Consider the following 17,845-nt stretch of genomic DNA (forward strand, 5'->3'; position numbering starts at 1 on the left):
TGAGGAGGAGGAGAGCGGCAATGAGGAATGGAGAAGGTGGAGGAGGAGGAGGAGGAGGAGGAGGAGGACAGCGGCGTGTAGAGGAGGAGGAGGAGGAAGAGGACGACAGACAAGGAGAAACCGTAAGCCACTTGTTTGCACGACTACACAGGGAGGAGGGTTGTTATCTCGCTGTGAAACGAGTGCTTTTCAGGGCAAGCCCCAAGCGGATCAGCGAGCAGGCAGGGCAGGGCACCTTGCCATATAGGAGGGGGCTTAGCACTTAGCACTTAACAGGTCACTTAACAGGTCGTTGCTCTCTGCACACACCGAGGTGCAACCACGGTCACCACACGGCGGCGAGCTGCTGCTAAAAGGGACGTGGAGACTCAGACTGAAAGCATGAATGTCCATGCTGCAGTTCAGCTCTCAGGCTGCAGAGAAGGCAGCCACCACCTGTGTGCGGTGTGAGCAGGTGGATGATCTGCTCGGCCTGCTGCGAGAGCTAAAGGGGGAAGCAGAAAGGCTGAGGGGCATCCGGGACTGGGGGAGCTGATTGTCCCCCTCTACTCAGCTCTCGTGAGGCCCCATCTGGACGAATACTGTGTCCAGGCCTGGGGCCCCCAGCACGGGAAGGACGTCGAGCTCTTAGAGCGGGTCCAGAGGAGGGCCACTACGATGACCAGAGGGCTGGAGCACCTCTCCTATGAGGACAGGTGGAGGGAACTGGGCTTGTTTAGCTTGGAGAAGGGGAGAAGCGGGGAGACCTCACTGTGGCCTTCCACTACTTGAAGGGAGCGGATAAACAGGAAGGGCAACGGCTGTTTACCAGGCTGGATAGGGAGAGGACAAGAGGGAATGGTTTCAAACGGAGACAGGGGAGATTTCCGTTCGATATCAGGAGGAAGTTTTTCACACAGAGGGTGCTGAAGCACTGGAACAGGTTGCCCAAGGAGGTTGTGGATGCCCCATCCCTGGACACGCGCGTTCAAGGCCAGGCTGGATGTGGCTCTGGGCAGCCTGGTCTAGTGGTTGGCGACCCTGCCCATAGCAGGGGGGTTGAAACTAGGTGATCGTTGTGGTCCTTTGCAACCCCGGCCACTCAATGATTCCTTGCTTCTCTGACAGCAATGACGACGGCAGGAGGAGTATGGAAAAAGCGGCGACCACAAAAGCAGGAGGAGAAATTTGAGGTAGAGGAGGACAGTGATGACAACGGCTAAAAAAGGAGGAGGAGGAGGAGGAGGAGGAGGAGGAGGAGGACAAAAGCAGTGACCACAAGAGGAGGAGGAAGAGAAAGAGGATGAAAAGGTAAGTGATGACAGGCAGAGGAGATGGACGAGGACGGAGAAGAGAAGGCAGAGGCGGCGAGGAGAGGAGGATGAGAAGGAGGAGGAGGAAAACAGCAAAGGCGACGCAATGAGGAGGAGGAAAATGTGGCAACGACAAAAGAAAGAGGAGGAGGAGGAGAGCGGCAATGACAAAAAGAAAAGCTTGAGATGGAGGTGGAGGAGAAGGAGGAAAAAAGCTGCGACCATGCAATGAGGAGGAGGAGGAAAAGGTGGAGGTGGAGGAGGAGTACAACGGCAATAATGTAAGGAAAAGATGGAGGTTGAAGTGAAGGAAGACAAGGAGGAGGAGAAGGAAGAGTAGGAAATAAACGGAGATGACGAAAGGAAGACGTGGATGTGGAGGAGGAGGAGGAAAAAAGCGACGACCACAAAAGGAGGAGGAGGTGGATGATGAGGATGATGAGGATGATGAGGATGATGAGGATGATGAGGAGGAGGAGAGCGGCAATGAGGAATGGAGAAGGTGGAGGAGGAGGAGGAGGAGGAGGAGGAGGACAGCGGCGTGTAGAGGAGGAGGAGGAGGAAGAGGACGACAGACAAGGAGAAACCGTAAGCCACTTGTTTGCACGACTACACAGGGAGGAGGGTTGTTATCTCGCTGTGAAACGAGTGCTTTTCAGGGCAAGCCCCAAGCGGATCAGCGAGCAGGCAGGGCAGGGCACCTTGCCATATAGGAGGGGGCTTAGCACTTAGCACTTAACAGGTCACTTAACAGGTCGTTGCTCTCTGCACACACCGAGGTGCAACCACGGTCACCACACGGCGGCGAGCTGCTGCTAAAAGGGACGTGGAGACTCAGACTGAAAGCATGAATGTCCATGCTGCAGTTCAGCTCTCAGGCTGCAGAGAAGGCAGCCACCACCTGTGTGCGGTGTGAGCAGGTGGATGATCTGCTCGGCCTGCTGCGGGAGCTAAAGGGGGAAGCAGAAAGGCTGAGGGGCATCCGGGACTGGGGGAGCTGATTGTCCCCCTCTACTCAGCTCTCGTGAGGCCCCATCTGGACGAATACTGTGTCCAGGCCTGGGGCCCCCAGCACGGGAAGGACGTCGAGCTCTTAGAGCGGGTCCAGAGGAGGGCCACTACAGTGACCAGAGGGCTGGAGCACCTCTCCTATGAGGACAGGTGGAGGGAACTGGGCTTGTTTAGCTTGGAGAAGGGGAGAAGCGGGGAGACCTCACTGTGGCCTTCCACTACTTGAAGGGAGCGGATAAACAGGAGGGGCAACGGCTGTTTACCAGGCTGGATAGGGAGAGGACAAGAGGGAATGGTTTCAAACGGAGACAGGGGAGATTTCCGTTCGATATCAGGAGGAAGTTTTTCACACAGAGGCTGCTGAAGCACTGGAACAGGTTGCCCAAGGAGGTTGTGGACGCCCCATCCCTGGACACGCGCGTTCAAGGCCAGGCTGGATGTGGCTCTGGGCAGCCTGGTCTAGTGGTTGGCGACCCTGCCCATAGCAGGGGGGTTGAAACTAGGTGATCGTTGTGGTCCTTTGCAACCCCGGCCACTCAATGATTCCTTGCTTCTCTGACAGCAATGACGACGGCAGGAGGAGTATGGAAAAAGCGGCGACCACAAAAGCAGGAGGAGAAATTTGAGGTAGAGGAGGACAGTGATGACAACGGCTAAAAAAGGAGGAGGAGGAGGAGGAGGAGGAGGAGGAGGAGGAGGAGGAGGACAAAAGCAGTGACCACAAGAGGAGGAGGAAGAGAAAGAGGATGAAAAGGTAAGTGATGACAGGCAGAGGAGATGGACGAGGACGGAGAAGAGAAGGCAGAGGCGGCGAGGAGAGGAGGATGAGAAGGAGGAGGAGGAAAACAGCAAAGGCGACGCAATGAGGAGGAGGAAAATGTGGCAACGACAAAAGAAAGAGGAGGAGGAGGAGAGCGGCAATGACAAAAAGAAAAGCTTGAGATGGAGGTGGAGGAGAAGGAGGAAAAAAGCTGCGACCATGCAATGAGGAGGAGGAGGAAAAGGTGGAGGTGGAGGAGGAGTACAACGGCAATAATGTAAGGAAAAGATGGAGGTTGAAGTGAAGGAAGACAAGGAGGAGGAGAAGGAAGAGTAGGAAATAAACGGAGATGACGAAAGGAAGACGTGGATGTGGAGGAGGAGGAGGAAAAAAGCGACGACCACAAAAGGAGGAGGAGGTGGATGATGAGGATGATGAGGATGATGAGGATGATGATGAGGAGGAGAGCGGCAATGAGGAATGGAGAAGGTGGAGGAGGAGGAGGAGGAGGAGGAGGAGGAGGACAGCGGCGTGTAGAGGAGGAGGAGGAGGAGGAAGAGGACGACAGACAAGGAGAAACCGTAAGCCACTTGTTTGCACGACTACACAGGGAGGAGGGTTGTTATCTCGCTGTGAAACGAGTGCTTTTCAGGGCAAGCCCCAAGCGGATCAGCGAGCAGGCAGGGCAGGGCACCTTGCCATATAGGAGGGGGCTTAGCACTTAGCACTTAACAGGTCACTTAACAGGTCGTTGCTCTCTGCACACACCGAGGTGCAACCACGGTCACCACACGGCGGCGAGCTGCTGCTAAAAGGGACGTGGAGACTCAGACTGAAAGCATGAATGTCCATGCTGCAGTTCAGCTCTCAGGCTGCAGAGAAGGCAGCCACCACCTGTGTGCGGTGTGAGCAGGTGGATGATCTGCTCGGCCTGCTGCGAGAGCTAAAGGGGGAAGCAGAAAGGCTGAGGGGCATCCGGGACTGGGGGAGCTGATTGTCCCCCTCTACTCAGCTCTCGTGAGGCCCCATCTGGACGAATACTGTGTCCAGGCCTGGGGCCCCCAGCACGGGAAGGACGTCGAGCTCTTAGAGCGGGTCCAGAGGAGGGCCACTACGATGACCAGAGGGCTGGAGCACCTCTCCTATGAGGACAGGTGGAGGGAACTGGGCTTGTTTAGCTTGGAGAAGGGGAGAAGCGGGGAGACCTCACTGTGGCCTTCCACTACTTGAAGGGAGCGGATAAACAGGAGGGGCAACGGCTGTTTACCAGGCTGGATAGGGAGAGGACAAGAGGGAATGGTTTCAAACGGAGACAGGGGAGATTTCCGTTCGATATCAGGAGGAAGTTTTTCACACAGAGGGTGCTGAAGCACTGGAACAGGTTGCCCAAGGAGGTTGTGGACGCCCCATCCCTGGACACGCGCGTTCAAGGCCAGGCTGGATGTGGCTCTGGGCAGCCTGGTCTAGTGGTTGGCGACCCTGCCCATAGCAGGGGGGTTGAAACTAGGTGATCGTTGTGGTCCTTTGCAACCCCGCCACACAATGATTCCTTGCTTCTCTGACAGCAATGACGACGGCAGGAGGAGTATGGAAAAAGCGGCGACCACAAAAGCAGGAGGAGAAATTTGAGGTAGAGGAGGACAGTGATGACAACGGCTAAAAAAGGAGGAGGAGGAGGAGGAGGAGGAGGAGGAGGAGGAGGAGGAGGACAAAAGCAGTGACTACAAGAGTAGGAGGAAGAGAAAGAGGATGAAAAGATAAGTGATGACAGCCAGAGGAGATGGACGAGGACGGAGAAGAGAAGGCAGAGGCGGCGAGGAGAGGAGGATGAGAAGGAGGAGGAGGAAGACAGCAAAGGCGACGCAATGAGGAGGAGGAAAATGTGGCAACGACAAAAGAAAGAGGAGGAGGAGGAGAGCGGCAATGACAAAAAGAAAAGCTTGAGATGGAGGTGGAGGAGAAGGAGGAAAAAAGCTGCGACCATGCAATGAGGAGGAGGAGGAAAAGGTGGAGGTGGAGGAGGAGTACAACGGCAATAATGTAAGGAAAAGATGGAGGTTGAAGTGAAGGAAGACAAGGAGGAGGAGAAGGAAGAGTAGGAAATAAACGGAGATGACGAAAGGAAAATGTGGATGTGGAGGAGGAGGAGGAAAAAAGCGACGACCACAAAAGGAGGAGGAGGAGGAGGAGGAAGAGGAGGAGGAGGAGGAGGAGGAGGATTGCAGCAATGATGAATGGAGAACGTGGCGGAGGAGGAAGTCACCAGTGACAATGGGAAAAAAGAAAAAGACAAGGAGGATTCTTCTATCATTCTATCACAAGGCAGTGATAGAAAATGAGAAGGAGGACTGCGGTGAGGAGGATGACACTGAGAAAATATATGAAGACAGCAACAGCCACTAGAGAAGGAGGAGGAGGAGGAAAAAAGCTGTGATGACGACAATAAAACATGAAGCTGGAGGACGGGGAGGAGAAGGAAATAAGCAGTGGTGATGAAAAGACAAAGTGGGCTTGAAATTGCAGGAGAAATAAAATGCAGAAAAAAGTAGCCACCACTAAATGAGGAGTAGGAGGAAGGCAGCAACGATGAATGTAGATGGTGGTCGAGGAGGAGGAGAAAGGCACCAGTGATGATGGACTAAGTAAGAGGAGGAGGAGGACAGCAGTCATGACAGAAAAAAGGAGGAAGAAAATAGTGGCGTAGAGGAGGATGATGAGAAGGAGGAAGAGACATAAACAACCACAGGAGGAGGAGGAGGAAAGAAGTGGCAACGACAAAAGTAAATGGTGGAGACGGAGGGACCGGAGGTGGAAAAGGAAGAGAGCGGCGACAATGAATGGAGAAGGTGGAGGCGGAGGAGGAAAAAAGCAGTAACGACAAACGGAAAAGGTAGAGGTGGAAGAGGTGGAGGAGGAGGAGGTAGAGGATGGCAGCAAGTAGAGGAGGAGGAGGTGGAGGAGGAGAAAACTGGAGAACTGTGAAAGAAGGTGGTGGAGGATGAGTAGGAGGAGGAGGAGGAGCTGGAGGAGGAGAGCAGTGATGATGAAAAGAATAGCTGCAGGTAGAGGTGGAGGTGGAGGAGGAGGAGAGACTTCAGTGATGACAACGGGAGGAGAGGGAGAGGAGGAAGAAGCAACAAGGAGAGGAGGATGAGTAGTAGGAGGAAGACAGTGGTGACAGTGGGAGGAGGATGAGGAGGAAAAAGGCGGTAACGACTTACGGAAAATGAAGAGGTGGTTTAGGAGGAAGAGGAGGATGAAAGAAGTTGTGATGATGAATGGAAAAGCTGGAGTTGGAGGATTAGGAGGAGGAGGAGAGCAACGGCAATGAAAGGAGAAGGTGGAATTGAATGTGGTGGATAAGGAGAAGGAAGAGGAGGAAGAGAAGAGTGGCAACGATGGCAGAAGGTGGAGCAGGACAGCAATGACAAAAGGAGGAGGAAGAGGAGGGCAGAGGAGGAGGAGGAGAACAGGGACAACAACAGGAGTAGGACAAGGAGGATGAGGAGGAGAAGGCGGACGGCACTGACAACAGGAGGAGGAGGAGCAGGAGGACAGCGGTGATGACGGGAGGAGGAGGAGGAAGAGGAGGGCAGTGATGACAATGGGAGGAAGAGGAGGAAAAGTACAGTGCCAAAGACGGGAGGAGGAGGATGAGTACGAGGTGCTGGAGGAGGAGGACAGCAGCCAACGATGCGAGGAGGACAAAGAGGAGTAGAAGGAGGACAGTGGTGACGAAGGGAGATAGAGGAGGAGGGGAGTGGTGACGACAGTACAAGCAGGAGGAAGAGGAGGAGAAGGTAAGCGACGACATGAGGAGGAGGAGTACAGAGGTCATAACAAGAGGCAGAGGAGAAGGAGGAGGTGTAGGAAGATGGCGGAAATGACAAGAGAAGGAAAAGGAGGAGGATGAAAGTGGCTACCATGAATGGAGAAGGTGGAGGAGGAGGAGGAGGATGACAATGGAAATGAGGAGGAGGTATAGGATGACAAGGAGGAGCACAGTGGCGACGACGGGAGAAGGTGGAGGAGGAGGAGAAGAAGGAGGAGTATGGTGGTGACAATGGAAGAAGGAGGAGGAGAAGGAGGAGGAGTATGGTGGTGACAATGGAAGAAGGAGGAGGAGAAGGAGGAGGAGGAGACAGACAGTAGCAACGACTGGAGGAGAATGATGACAACCATGGGGGGGGGAGGGGAGGACGACGACGACCGTGACAATGACATTAAGTAGAAGAGGAGGATGACAACATCGACGAGAGGAGGACAGAAGGAGGAAAAGGAGGAGGAGGATGACAATGACATGAGAAGTAGGACAACTACTGGAGGAGAAGAATGGAAATCTGCTTACCCTTGGAAGGCTTCAGGTACCCAGGGACCTTTAGCAAGATGTCATCGCCTCCACTGCCAACCCTTAAATTAGGTCTGGGACAGGGTGAATCCTGGCTCAAGCCCTTCCAGTTTCACCTCATATGCAGAAAGAAAAAAAATAATAAGAAAACAAAACCAACAAAGATTGTCTGCCGTCCTTTTTTTCCTGGAATTTTCTTCATTTGTTTCCCCCCTTTTCAGTACTTGAAATCCAGAGCATGCAGCTGTATTCAAGGACCAAGTCACGGGAGTTTAACTACAAGCCTGTAGAGTCTTTTCCCCTAAAGATAAATTGTTAAACATTCTATTCTATCGCCTACACTTTTCTCTTTCTATTCTAAAAAGAAGTGGGCTGTTAACAGAAGAGTGAAATTACTTTATTCTCCTTTTCAATACACAGCTGTGGGAGGACTGAAACAATACTTGTCACACACTCCATCCTTCAAAAACTGAGTTGCTTCCCTTTATGCTTTTTTTGAGTTCATAAGCAAAGCCAGGTAAAAAAAACAAAAAATCAATGCTCTACTGCTCATGAGCTAGTAGAATGTGGGTAATTATCTAATAATTAGGCTGATTGATCTTTTTTTTAAAAAAAGCATTGTCCAGATCATCACAAATTATTTCAAAAGCTGTTTAATTTCATATACATATATGCTACTTTAAAAAATTATGCAGACTTTCACAGCAATATTAACAAGGATTAACAGCATTAACAGTGAAACCAGACACTGCATTTTCAGCAATTGGCTGAACTGCACACAATACAGCTTCCTTTTCTACACAGCTGTGTATCTATGCTGGTTCAGAAGCTGCTGCTTTAGAGCAACTCCTTAGAGCAATCAGAAAATGGAAGTATAACTGTAGGAAGCCTATGTTATACATGCTTCTTTCCTAACTACTGCATTTGGTAAAATTTAAAAGGAAATTATTTTACCAATGAAGTTGTATGTAACAAACAATGGTTAGGTGCATTATAATGTACTTTCCTAAGGTCTGACAACATGTCAATTTCTCCTGAATTGTAGTATGCGAACTTATGTTGTTAAATGGTCATGGTGTCAGTATCTTCATAACTATGAGCTTGCTACTGAAAATCAAATCGTTACCTCTCCTAGGCCTTTTCCTTCAAACTGTAAGAATCCTGCCATCACAGATACCAAGGATCAATAAGTAATTAGGAAATTTAGAAGAAAATTCACAATTTCCTCAGTTACTCTTCTGCTATTCTAAACTCTGCTCAGCTTATTCAACATATTTCTAGCCAGAATACCTGACATAATACTCAACTGTAATGTTATTTATCACAAACATGTAGATGTGGTTTCACAGCTGTTGCACCTTGGGTTAAATCTCTATGTCAGTCACTGCGTATCAGGTCTCATAAGAAGCTCTTGTCGCAAGCTTGCCAGCAGTGCAGACCCCAGCAGTAACAACAGCAAGGTAAGGAGGACGAGTTTGGTCTTTTGGGAAGAGCTAACATTTCACTGTGTGCCATGCTATTTCTATACTCATGATACAATGCCGACGGTACTGGGTTTGCACTGCACACCTGGGACAACTGGTAGTGGTTGAAAAACTGTAAGATGATAGGGGAGATGTGCATGAAGCTTACCGTTCAGCAGCTGAGTGATCCTGTGTCAGAAAGCATGAGCTATCAACTCTGCTGAATGCCAGCAGTCAGCTGCTCACTACTGCACTGTGGACCATGGCTGCCCTCAACCAGAAAAGGCTCTGTGCAACTTGCTGTGACTGGAACAGAACTAATCTTGCTTCCTTTAAAATAGTTCCATGGCTCTCAGACCTTGATCTGGTCCCTGACAGTAAGAAGATCCTGTCTGCAAACAGGCTGAGAAGGTAAAAAAACATTGTCAGGTGCTCAGTAATGAGCATTTGTTACTGTGATGGGGTCCTCAAAAAGGACTCCAGTAAAGTTAACAATGTGAACATTGTCTTTCCCTGCTTAATCATCTATGGTAGCGTATTTGTCTTTTTAAGAAGCTTACAGAAGAATAAGTGAGTCTAATAAGGTGATTATGAAGTTTTACCATTGTATCTTCAGAGAGTCATGACAGAAGCCAGGCAAGCTGAAATATGAGTGCTAATTGAGACAAAACAAAAGAGTTAATTAAAAATATTTCAGGAGGAGGAGAAAAACTAACCACTGAATACTAAACTCCTCTTATCCTGTGATTTCCCATTGTCTGGAGAAGTCGGGGGGACCCTCTACAGGACTGGAAACTCATGCTTTCCAGACTGACTAAGAAATTGCAGGATTGACAAAGCTGAGTTTTCTCTGCATTTCACACACCCTATCAGGCAAAGGAATCAGAGGATCAGCAGGAAGCGGCAACAGAAGCAGGAAGAAAGAGGAGAATTTCAGAGGCAGTGTCAGCCTTGGGGTAAAACAGTACGTTTCAGAGAACCACAGAACTGTAGTGGCAGGAAGGGACCTCTAGAGATCATTAAGTCCAACTTCCCTGCCAAAGCAGGCTCCCTAGACCAGGTTACACAGGTAGGCATCAGGCAGGTCCTCAACATCTGCAAAGAAGGAGACTCCACAACCTCTCTGATCAGCCTGCTCCAGTGCTCCGTCACCCTGACTGTGAAGAAGTTCTTACGCACACTTCTGTGGAACTTCCTATGCTCCAGTTTGTCCTTCCACCATGCTCTGCTCCACTGAAAAGAGTCTGCCTTCGTCCCTTTGCCTCCTGCACCTTAGAAATTTATAGACATTGATCAGATCCCCTCCGAGTCCTTTCTCAAGGCTGAACAGATGCGGGTTGCTCACCCTTTCCTCACAGAGGAGATGCTTCAGGCCCTTTATCATCTTCATGGCCCTCTGCTGGAGATCCCTGTCTTTTTTGTACCAGGGAGCCCAGAACTGGATACAGTACTCCAGGTGAGGCCTGACCAGGGCAGAGTAGAGGGGGAGGATCACCTCTCTTGACCCGCTGGCCACACTCCTTTTAATGTATGTTCCTTTTAACTGGGTAGCTGGCAAATACAAGGCCTAGCTCTTATAAAACGTGTCTTCATTACCTTGATTACATTACACACTTTTAAGCTGTATTTACTCATCTCCCAGAGCTTACTTGCATCACACAGAGGTACCCAAACACAACAGTCCAACAGGGGAACGAACCTCAGTGGAGCAGTCTTGGCTGAACGCAAACATTTGCTTCAAGTATTTTGAAAAACCCCTCGCTGAGCAAGAGAGAGAGGGAGAGACCACATGAACCTCAGTCAATGCTACATTAGCCTTTGGAGAACTTACTACACTTGCAGGCAGAATCACCAATAAACTCAGGTATCTCCACAACCATAGCAAGTTAGAAGCTGTGCGGGGCAGGCAAAAGTCATTTCAGCAGAGCCAAGCCCACACAGCATCAATCACTCTGCAACTGACTTTACTGGTGTTTTTTTAACAATATTTTCTTCTGAAAATCTAAAAATAAAGATATCCATCAACATAATTTCTTGGAAACTGCATGCGTCCTTACTGAAAGATGAATGACTGCTGAGATACAACCTTTCTGTCCTAATAATCTGGCTTCAGGTTGATGACAGGACCATCATCTCTAATTCTGTCTGTAGCTTTGCATAACAGGAAACACAAATCACTATCTGCCAAGTAGTGTAGAAGTCTGAGCTTCAAGAGAGGAAATACGTATTCAGAAGCCAAATCATGCAAACAGATGTTAAACTGAATCAAGAAATCAGCACAAGAGTCAGCAATTTTAAAGTATGACTCAGAGGAAAGTCAATGGCTCCTCTGTGACAGAATGATGCCAACAAAACTGATTTTCAACCAACAGCATGTTTTACAGAAGTCCTAGTATCTTGAGTTCTTTTTAGCATAGCCATCAGCTTATTACCTGAGGAGTCATAAGTAGTCACAGGGCTTAATACAACAGGTATTAGGAAGATCAAATGTGAAATCTTTCCTATTAAGACCATAATTTTTCTATTAGTTTATTCATGGGATTATTCATGTTTTTGATGTCCTCAAATCCATCTTTGCCAGAATTAACAATTTACTAGATTTCTCAAGCAGTATCTAAAAATACTCTGAAATATCATTACCTAAAATGATGACTGAAGTGCTGGATCAGCAAGACAAAAATGAATGCATTTTTACATGAACTGCATTGATTTTAGTTCTTTTTCAGCTATCATGTAAGCATGAATTGAAATTTAATTGCCAACATCATAATTTCTCCCCACAGTGTCTTCTTCCCACATAACTTTCACTGTCATTTCTTGTGTTGCACTGTATTCCTGCAACCCCCCTAGGCTAAGGCAGGCACCCCAGCAGCAATGTCACCCATTTAAAGCCCTCATCTAGCTCAAAATCTTACTTTTCCCATAAGCTAGAGGAATAGGCAAAATCAAGAAGAGCACTGTATTTTGCTTCCTCTGCTTGTTTCTTTGTTTTGAAGTCTAAAAATATACCAGCTGCATGTTTCTAGATGCTTCTGTTTGGCAGTTCTGCAGCAGATAAATCAGTCAGTAACACTCCCCTGTCTCCACTCATTGCTGTCCCCTCCAACCACAAACCCAGCCACCAGCACAACCGTGTCTTCTTACAACTTTGTTCCATCATCAGCTGGAAGGACTCATCCCACCACATGGTGAAACGCAGGAGTATCCTTAAAGGATACAAACCCATTCCTCTGTGTCCTGTCCGGCTTTATTACTTTGATAAAGGAAGTTAATGTGTAACTCTTATGTATGTTGGAGACAGAAAAATGTAGAAATATCTGTAATCAAATTTTTGCATAGTTAAGGTTCAAAGATAAGCAGATATCAATGAATGTGTGCACAAGGTTGTACTCGAACTATAGTCCTTTCTGTTACAAGTTTCAATTGGTCAGTGATGAGGAAAATGTCAGGGCATGGACACTGAAGGAAAAAATAGATGACAGTAAGTATCATTCAAAGCAAACGGCAAAAAAAAAAAACAAGCTACAATGTTTACATGAGTCATCTGCACAACATTTTGAAGCAGTGAGCAACAGAAAGGAGAAAAAGGTACAACAGAGGGAAAAGATACACTGTCTGCAATTTCTGTGACAAAGATTTTGTAGAACTTGGTCTGAATGCTACTGAGCTTACTGGGGAGAGCATTAATTAGAGATTTCACACCTCAACAAAAGGCACAAACAGTCCTAAAAGGTAGGTCTCCTTACACAGACAAATCAAAAGATTACTGTATCTTTAAAAAAAAAAAAATAGGAGGGATATAAGAGAATAATTGTAAAGGAATAATCGTAAAACATAGATGGAGTAGAAAAGAGCTGACAAATGGCTTTGCCAGCATCATGCAGGAATAGCCAATGCATGTGAAGAGAGAGAGAGAGGTTCATTAGAACTCCTGTAGGAGCAAATAAGCTATTCCGGTAAGCCTAACTACGGCTGTACATTAATTCTGCAGACTGGAGGCTATCTCACCTTTCAATGCGAGTGGAAATTAATGGTGATCAGAGAACAATCAAAGAAATACAACCCATATCTTCCCTGTCACAGAGATACTGGAAATAGAGCTTATACTGTTTATTTTTAGGCTAAGGTAGTCTTTCTTTCCCTCTGTTTTGGCAGTTACTTATATTCAGATGATTATATATTGTATGCCAGTGTGTCAGGGACCTAAAAGTTCTGACCAAAGAATGATCCTGCATTGGAACAAAGGATTCTGGGGAATAACATAACTGGACAGCTACATAATTAGAACCATGTGCTGCATGACAATTTTAAAGGAAGCAGTATCTGGGGCTACAGTCAGTTACCTTGTTCTGGTAGGAAGCTGACCTTGCCAGTAATCTTGTTTGGGAAATGGCTGAGCTTGCTTGCAGGCAGGTGTTCCACATCACACGCTGGCCACGTGGATGCAGCATACAAGTAGAAAAAACCCTGCAGACTCTGGAGAGAATAAAAGCAGGAGGGAGGCTGAAGTGTGTTTCAGAGGAAACGTGCACTCTGAAGCAAGGAACGCTCTGCTGACACTATCGAATCCACTGCTGTTATGTTCCTTCTCCTACTTGGCATTTTTTTCTCTCTCAAGGTCAGTAAGTAATATTGTGCTTGCTTAAGGGAGCTTCTGTTCTAGCTTACTAGAGTTCATACTGGACTCGCTGTGAGAGTTTCTGCTTGCCACTTACTATGGTTATAGGTGTGAGCCTGTGTGTGTGTGTCGAATAAAACGCATAACCCTCCATGCTGCCCTGACGTGTAGTTGCTTGCATCTGCTCCTGAGACATCCTGTCTCTCAGATTCAAGCCCTCAAACAACCTGACAAAGCCATAAAGGCACATGGCTTTACGACTTCTTACTTAACACTTCTCATGAATAGCATTTAAGTACCTTAATAAAAAAAAGTATCATTATTCCTGCTTAGAGAAGGAAGGTGGAACTGTACAGAGGTAAGTTAATTTTCCCATGGGACGTCAGCCCATTGAGCAGCTCCCTAGGAGCACAATACAGGCATCCCAAAGTCCATTTTGTGGTTTTGTCCATTCTTTCTCACAACAATGAAAATCATGGCCAAAGTATAGAAATCCAAGCATCAAATTACCACAGAAAAAAGTTATGCTCTCAACACAGTGGAGTTTTAAGATGACTCTTACTTATTATGAATAACTTCAGAAAGTTATAGCCAATAGTCTAAGTATACCTCTAAGCTTTCCTCCTTCAGCACGGTATAGATAAATATTATTATTTTTTCAGACAGAAGTGTATATGCTAGTGCCAGCCTACTGCAGTTACTAGGGCAACAAAGAGAACATAAACACCAAAACAAAACCCACAAGCCAGATCAAATCAGCTCCTGTTTGTGCATGAGCTGTGCCTATCAGAGCTGGCAAGGATTTTCAAACACAGATGACAGGAGTTAGGTTATTAAAAAGGCAGCATTAATTTTACTATTTCTTCTGCTGCACGCAACAACTTTCATCACATTCCACTTACGCCTTTTGGAGATCACTGCAAGCAGAAAATTATTCTATCTTAAATATGGAAGTTATTACCACTCCTTCCATAGGTGCAGGCATCCAAATGAATGAAATTTCAACAGTGCTTAGCATCAAGCAGCTTCTAAGCTTTAAGACTGGAACTGCACAGAGGATTAAAACTGGCGAGAACAGGCTTAACTGCCTGGAATAATGTTGGCAAAATGTAACGTCACTTTTATGCGTAGGAATATGACAGTGAAACAATAACAATGAGCCTTTCACCGTACCAAATCAACACTGAGTTACAACATCACATCAAATCTTTATTAAACTCATCTTTGGAAAACAATTCGCGCTGAAGTTGATTTGCTCTATCAATAACACTTCAGTCACAGCAGTAGGAGCTCTGTTAAACAACTTGCTGATTGTATTTCTCAGCCTTAATGGTGAAAGATGTGCTAACGGATACAAACAAGTCATTACAACAGGAAAATTCCTCACAAGATAAATCACAGCTGCCTCACATACACAACCACAGCCCCTTTGCTTCCTTCTGAGAGACTGAATGTGAGACGAGCAACAGCCATTGCCATAAGGAGCATGCCGGAGAGAAATGCTCCACCTTTGCCAAGAGAATCGTGCCTGCGGAATGGAAATGGCACTTTATCAGCTTATCATACAAGAAATCAGACATGCATTGTATTTTCTATAGGTATTTGTGTGAATCAGTGGTCTATAATCACAAATTCTTTGTATATTCTGGCTTTGGTATAAGTCAAAACATGTGGCAAGCCACAGAATATTTAAACCACGCATCCGTGTAGAATGTTACAGCTACATCTTCAAAACACAGCTAGGTTTAACAAACTGCTTAAATTCACAATATTTCACATTTTATTTATAAACATTTCATTAAAATATAAAGTGCTGTCTATGGGAGCGTAATGACCATTTCATTATACAAATAAAGCAACCCTGAATGGTCTTCATAAAATGCACCACGTTCTTGAAGTGCTTGGAATAAATTATGTATGCGTAATTATCTGAATTATTTTGAAACTGTTATCAGATAAATTATGTACAATTTGTGTGCCGTGAAGCTAATGAAGTTAGTAATAAAACAGTGCATTAATCAGAACTGAGAGCTTATCCTTATATAACTGTATTTCCAGAGAATTATATCATTTTTTAAATGGAATGCCATGGTACCACGAATTCTGTGTAACACAGCTTCTACGTACACACAAATGCAGTTGAGAAATGCAGTAATTCTTTGATTTTCCTTTTGCAATAATATTTTAGGCAGCAGCTTTAGGAACCTTGCTATTTGGGTAATAGCCTTGTTTATGACATCTTCCTTCTTTTAATTCCTTGTGGTGTGTGTATGGGAACTGCTGAATCACGGCCTGAACCACTGATTGACCACCTGAGGCGAGCACTGAGTCAGCTCTGGGAGCACAGGTGAAGGCAATTCAGCTGTGTGACCGGAAGGGGTGGGGCCTGGCTGCACCTCTCCTAGACCCCATTTAAGGGCTGACTGCCACTGGGGAAGGATCTCTTTCAGGAGATTACTCCTCTTGGAGTTTTTTCTCTGAGCCTATGACACAGGTAAGCATTTTCATTTATTTTCAATTATTCCCTTTCCAACGTGATAATCTTTCTAGCTGTATGATCTGTGGATACCAGCCTAACCATGCCACTCTGTGTATCTGTTGACTATACACTTAAATATAAAGAAGCAGCTCCTTGGAGGACTCATTTCCACTTACTCGCTTACCAGTATTTCCACTACCCCACTGCATAACTTTATTACCATGTTACAGATTCGCTATATTCTCTATGTTTATATTTTCCTCATGTATAAATTAACTCTCTGCACAAAACCTCCTAATTCTCCCAGAGAACCCTCTGAACAGCCTAACCTTCATTGAAATACCCCCAAAATAAACAGCTCATAGTGCTGGCCAGCTTTTTTCAGTCAGCAGAGATCTGACTTTGTTGACACAAATATTTCCTTCCCATGGTGAACATATTTAAAGCTCAGTTTTCATTCTAATAAATGCTAATTAATTTTACCTTCTGAGCTATCAAAGAGAAATGGCAAGAGGGAAATTGCTAAGAGAAGAACTCCCAGGGTAAAGTTAAAAGAAGACACTTTCATACGTTTTAATGGTGAAAGAAGCAAAAGTGATGCCTCCTTTTCTTTATTCGGATCCTTATGAGGGCTTCTTAAGCCTCAAAGTACAGCTCTGTTCACTAAAGCACTCGTTCAGCTCTTACGAAAGTTCTTTTATGTGCTTCTTTACAATGCAGTTCATTTCAATTTCCACAGCAATTGCTATTTTGACAACGTAACTGTATTCCTCTATTTACTTGAGTATGCATGAAGTATAATGCAAAGAGATGACAACACAGGGCTTAACTGTAGCTGTGAACGTCTATTCAAATGGAAAAAAAAGATACCCCTGTGAACCACAGCTAGACAGGAAAAAAAAGCCACAGGAAAGCTGGGCACAACAAGAAGCAGAGCATGGCACAGAGACTGCCAACACAGCACGTGCCCAAGGTGAGTACTTGTAACCACACATCCCAAAAGCAAGACACAGCCTACACTAGTAAGCATCAGAAGCAAATTAAAGCCAGTCCAGATTACTCTGACTAGAATATGTGGCATTAATGCTTAATTATCAGTGTATCTCCCCTGAGGTAGCCTTAATGGGATATACCTCAGTCAACCCATCATCATACGAGACAGTTCTCAAGAGGCACAGCACACCTCACAACGTCTGGAAACGAGACAGGTTATTAATGAGATTTGTTCCTACAGAGCTATTGTCTTAGCCACCAATTATTCCAAAGTGGGTGGTCTGGCAAAAAAAAAAAAAAGTGTCAAAAAAGCACCTATAACAACGGATCGCCCCAGTACCTGTCCTGGCTTACAAGTTACAGGAAAGCACCAATGAAGAAGTGCATGCTGATGCTAGAGAGAGATGTCCTAAGGACTTTTCTGGCCAGCCTCAAGTCACAGATGTTCTTTACAGAGTCAAAGTTACTCACAGAGTTCTCTAAAAGCACTTAGCTGGCAAGTGGGAAAATGAGAAAACCTGACTTCATAGCAAAGAATGCACAAAGTGCCTGAATCTGGCTAAGGTGGAGTGAACCAGACTATGATGCTCCAAATCCACACATAGAAGGGAATGAAAAGCAAGGGCTGGCCACGTGGGGCAGGTGTAATTAAGCAGAGCACCTCGGAGCTTATGGAAAAATGATTGATGGCGTACAGAAATGAGGAAGAAAACAACAGAACAGGAGGTCCTGGCAGTAATAGCAGGGCACAGCATTAGGACCAAGAATCACAAGAACCTGGACTCTCTTGACAGCACAAAACATCTGACCAACCCACTTAACAACACCTTTGCTTGGAGTTAATTTAGGTCAGCTGGACAGAGCCTTCTTTGCACATGGAA

At 46.3% G+C, this 17,845-nt stretch overlaps 2 protein-coding genes across 8 annotated transcripts in view; one reads left to right on the top strand and one right to left on the bottom strand.

Annotated features, from left to right (window-relative positions):
• Positions 1-17,845, bottom strand: part of SPOCK3 (SPARC/osteonectin, cwcv and kazal like domains proteoglycan 3) — a 585,918-nt gene that overhangs the window by 537,891 nt on the left and 30,182 nt on the right. For all 6 annotated transcript variants that reach the window (XM_046940442.1, XM_046940441.1, XM_046940440.1 and 3 more), the window contains exon 3: positions 7,412-7,527. The gene's annotated coding sequence lies outside the window, so the exon portion shown is untranslated. The remainder of the gene's footprint in view (positions 1-7,411; positions 7,528-17,845) is intronic.
• ANXA10 (annexin A10) overlaps positions 15,907-17,845 on the top strand; it is a 31,203-nt gene continuing 29,264 nt past the window's right edge. For both annotated transcript variants that reach the window (XM_040699185.2, XM_046940447.1), the window contains exon 1: positions 15,907-15,986. The gene's annotated coding sequence lies outside the window, so the exon portion shown is untranslated. The remainder of the gene's footprint in view (positions 15,987-17,845) is intronic.

The sequence above is a fragment of the Gallus gallus genome, chromosome 4, assembly GCF_016699485.2.
Source record: "Gallus gallus isolate bGalGal1 chromosome 4, bGalGal1.mat.broiler.GRCg7b, whole genome shotgun sequence".
Lineage (NCBI taxonomy): Eukaryota > Metazoa > Chordata > Aves > Galliformes > Phasianidae > Gallus > Gallus gallus.